The sequence below is a fragment of the Mizuhopecten yessoensis genome, unplaced genomic scaffold (assembly GCF_002113885.1).
Source record: "Mizuhopecten yessoensis strain PY_sf001 unplaced genomic scaffold, ASM211388v2 scaffold7901, whole genome shotgun sequence".
Classification (NCBI taxonomy): domain Eukaryota; kingdom Metazoa; phylum Mollusca; class Bivalvia; order Pectinida; family Pectinidae; genus Mizuhopecten; species Mizuhopecten yessoensis.
Window position 1 is genome coordinate 506,582 of NW_018407279.1, and position 4,463 is coordinate 511,044.

General features: G+C 34.2%; 1 protein-coding gene across 2 annotated transcripts in view; it reads left to right on the forward strand.

The window, feature by feature from the left end:
• The first annotated feature begins 2,683 nt into the window (after positions 1 to 2,683).
• The window catches only part of LOC110454497, a 63,546-nt gene continuing 61,766 nt past the window's right edge, over positions 2,684 to 4,463 (forward strand). For both annotated transcript variants that reach the window (XM_021504012.1, XM_021504013.1), the window contains exon 1: positions 2,684 to 2,981. The gene's annotated coding sequence lies outside the window, so the exon portion shown is untranslated. The remainder of the gene's footprint in view (positions 2,982 to 4,463) is intronic.

The window sequence follows — 4,463 nt, forward strand, 5'->3', positions numbered from 1 at the left end:
TTATATGATTACATGTGTTCTCATAGCCGACTTAACTTAAAGTTGTAGTTGTCGTGCAAGTATAAATACATCAATTTTTGAAAGACTTTCTGATCCCTCTAGGAAGTTTTTTAAGGAACTCTTAAATTTTAAGTGCCATAATGAACATGATCGTTATTTACACACTTGACAACACCATAGCTTTACAAATACGTACACGAGAACGATAATTGCGTATCCCGGACGCGCCCCCAATTTACTGTTACGGCGATCTACACCCTGGTCTTAAACACCAATCCTGTTTGATAGATTAACCAACAAGTCTAGTACATTCAAGTTGAATTTGATAACAAAGTATCATAACGACCCTGTATACATGTACATAGTAAGAATACATACATAAGAAATACCCCTAAGAATGACCGTATTCAATACTTAAGACTGAAGACTATTTGTTTAATTTTACATTTGAAGAAAAGGTAAAAAGAAAAAATCGCCACCTTTGTCTTAATGGAGAAAATATATATGATATACCTTAATTTAACACGGTTTAATTGGTTTGGTTTTATAGAGATTGTCAATAGCTTATGTTATTTGAGAATATGTGTGTAATGTATGCGTGCAGTTTTGTATATGTGTTGGTGGCAGGTTATGTTTGTATAATTGTATCCTTGCGATAGTGCGGATCTGATGCAGACTTTTAAAAGTGCTATACTGACATCAGGTGAACTTGTTGTTGCCATTTTCCTAAATGCAGAAAATAACACCAACACATTCAACGGATTTAAGCTATTGATAGGACGTTAAACATAATAAAATCAAGCCAGTTAGTGAGTTTTTATTATTCATATTACATAAAAACAGGTTCAGGGAGGACACATATTTATTGATATTTAGAGGTTTCAAATCTACTCAGATTCGTAGATATATAGATGATACAAAGTATGCCTAGGTTATTTTATACTAAATGATTGTATTGGTTTGATTTTGATAAAATATAATTAATTCTGCAATTTAGTGTAAAATTGTACTTTTTGTAAACACATCAGAATTACGTGATCTTAATCAATTAATGAAGTGATAAAGAGAGCTACCTATTTTAAAACTAATGCAGTTTTTATTTGTACACTGTTTATTATTATATTGCAGAGCGTATAGATTTTTAAGACAAACGGATCATCTGTCAGACATCCGGCCCATAGTTAGTGTAGGCATTTTGATATATGTGAACGGGTTATTGATAATGCTACTTATGTAAGCATAGTTATAATGACAATTCAATCATTGTAAAAGTAAATGATTATTCCATTTTCCCCATTTGAATAACTTGTGTGCTAACGAATTTAAATACGTATGCATACATTTGTATGTTAGGTCTTGCACGTAAGCGCAATATGTAATTTACTGTATTTGATCTTTGTAGGGTTTTATGTTATTACAGATAATGAAAATACAGAATTAGAATACATCATCTGACAAAGAACTTTTGATTCGTTTGATCGATTTTTTTGTCAACTTAACAGTCCGAGGCGACTTACAGTATTCCATCTATACATTTTTCTGTTCTCTTTTGATGCACGTTTTATGATTAAAGCGTGTCCCGAGCTTGTGTCCCGTTTGTGTTATACAGTGTAGATAACAAATTAATGTTGGTGTTGAGTGCATTCACCCGTGACGTAAGCTTATTCAATACGAAATGACGTATACACATAGGTTATATCTTGGTACATGTAGCTGTTATGTCGGCATACAATTGAGCCAGGGAGTAATGGTTTTAATATTTTTTGTCTCGTATGAGTTGTGACAATCTCTGGTATTTTATAGAGATTTCGGTATTCACAGAATGGTGATGGAGACATCGGTCTTTATAAGTATACCTAGGTTATTTTATACTAAATGATTTTATAAGTTTGATTTTGATAAAATTTAATGAATTCTGAAATTTAATGTATAATTGTACTTTTTGTAAACATATCAAAATAACGTGATCTCAATCAATTAATAAAGTGATAAAGAGAGCTACTTATTTTAAAACTAATGCATGTACACTGTTTACTTTTAAGACAAACGGATCACGGATCATCTGTCAGACCTCCGACCCATAGTTAGAGTAGTTTTTTTTATATATGTGAACGGGTAATTGATAATGCTACTTATGTAAGCATAGTTATAACGACAACTCAATCAATGTAAAAGAAAAGTATTATTCCATTTTCCCCATTTGAATAACTTGTGTGCTAACGAATTTAAATACGTATGCATATGTTAGGACTTGCACGTAAGCTCAATATGTAATTTACTGTATTTTATCTTTGTAGGGTTTTATGTTATTACTGATAATGAAAATACATATATAGAACACAACATCTGACAAAGAACTTTTGATTTGTTTGAGCGATTTTTTTTGTCAACTTAACCGTAAGAGGCGACTTAGTGTATTCCATCTATACATTTTTCTGTTCTCTTTATATGCACGCTTTATGCTTGAAGCGTGTCCCGAGCCACTTTTATTCATAATACAAATGACAAACAGAAATGTACCACACAATCCTGGCGGTCCATTCTATTCAACATTGCATTTGTGTTATACAGTGTAGATAACCATGTTTGTGTCCAGTGCATTTACCCGTGACGTAAGCTTATTCAATACGAAATGACGTATACACATACGTTCTATTTTGGTACATGTAGCTGTTATGTCGGCATACAATTGAACCAGGAAGTTACCGATTTTAACATTTTTGTCTCATTTGAGTTGTGACGATCGCTCGTACTTTACAGAGATTTCGGTATTCACAGAATTCATCTGTCTTTATAATACTATAGGTGTACCACTGACAACAAATCCCAGCAAACAGACTTGTTATTTATGGAAAAGCGTTTAAACTTTATATAAGACATTATGATAATTCCTGCATACCTGTGCATACAGGTGTGTTACCTGTACAATGAAGTGACATACACACATGGAGTTAGGGAAGCTAAAAATCAACGATATTTAGGTGAGTAACATGCTAGTACTAAATTGGTTTGGTTTTATTGGATTATTAGGCTATTGTTGTTAACACATGGCATAACATACATATTAATAGTTGTAGTATTTGAAGCGTTATATATATCATGATATGTATAAGAAAGACACTGTTAATAGGCCACCATTATTCTATGGTGGACTATTATAATTGCCTTTTGTCCATGGTTCATCCGTCCTTCCTGTTAGCGCTATTACTCAGACAGTATATATTGGACCGTAGTTATGTGAACAAAATAGCCGACATGTTGCCATCTTGCATCGATAGTTAAGGTTTGTTATCTCTATTTCTCAGTAATCATTAGAGGGAACTTCTCTTTAAATTTGATTTGTAGGTTTCCCTTGGTCTCTAGTTGTGCATTGTTAGTTTTGAGACTGAACGTCAAAAGCATGGCCAACAGGCGGCCATCTTTGAATTTGACAATTGAGGGTTGTTTGTTAACACTGTTTCCCAGAAAGAAGTAGAGGGTCCTTTCTAAGAATTAAAAGGCCATAGAAAAATAAATGTTGGTGGGATGTAGAAAGAAATATAACGATTCCAAATATTGCAATGAATGCAGCAGAATGTTTTTGTCACTTTCGTGTCTCCAAGTAGATGGCACAAAAGCAGATCCCCAATTCTACAGGGGTTCCCATATACAATGTAAGTCGCCTCTAACGATTACATGCAGTGGGTAACAGCAGAACTATTCTTTTCTCAAGTTATCCACGCTATTTCAAGGAGTCAAGTGTTAACGTGGAACAAGCGTCGGTTGTTGAACCGGGAAAAGAAACACTGAGAGAATGAATTACAAAACTAAGATGATGTTTATTTACAATGAAAAACATTTAAGCATTAAATATATACCAGACACCCTCACAATCTCACACTCTCTCCAACAAAGTAATAAATTGTCTAATTAGCTTCACGCTTCACACACGGCCACGACGATGGTAAATACAAAAGTTCCAAGGAACCACAACAAAGTTCCCACAACAGTCGCTGAATTGTGACCCAGCTCATTTCAGAGCCAATATCTTCAAGCAGTACCATGCTTGTAAACACCTTGCTAGGTAAACACACTAGTGTCCATGACACGACAGCGTCCTACTGGGTGTCACATAACACATATCGCAGCCTCCCAAAATACACACACATACACTACACGCATGCGGTCTCACTTAAAAGCGTCTTCAATCGACAACAAGCGTCTTCAAGTGACAACAAGCGTCGCCAGACAAAATCTTTAAAAATACTGAATAAAGTAAGCGACATCAGAAGATATGTTGTTAATATGACTATAATACACCTCTGTACCAAATTTCAATTTGATATTTGATAAAATGACCGAGTTATGATGAATTGAATTTTTACGATCGCGGCGTGGCACATGTGTGTATTAGCATGTAAAGTGAAGAAAGCGTCGCCAGATAATATCGTTACAATTACCCGCTAAAGTAAGCGACATCAGAA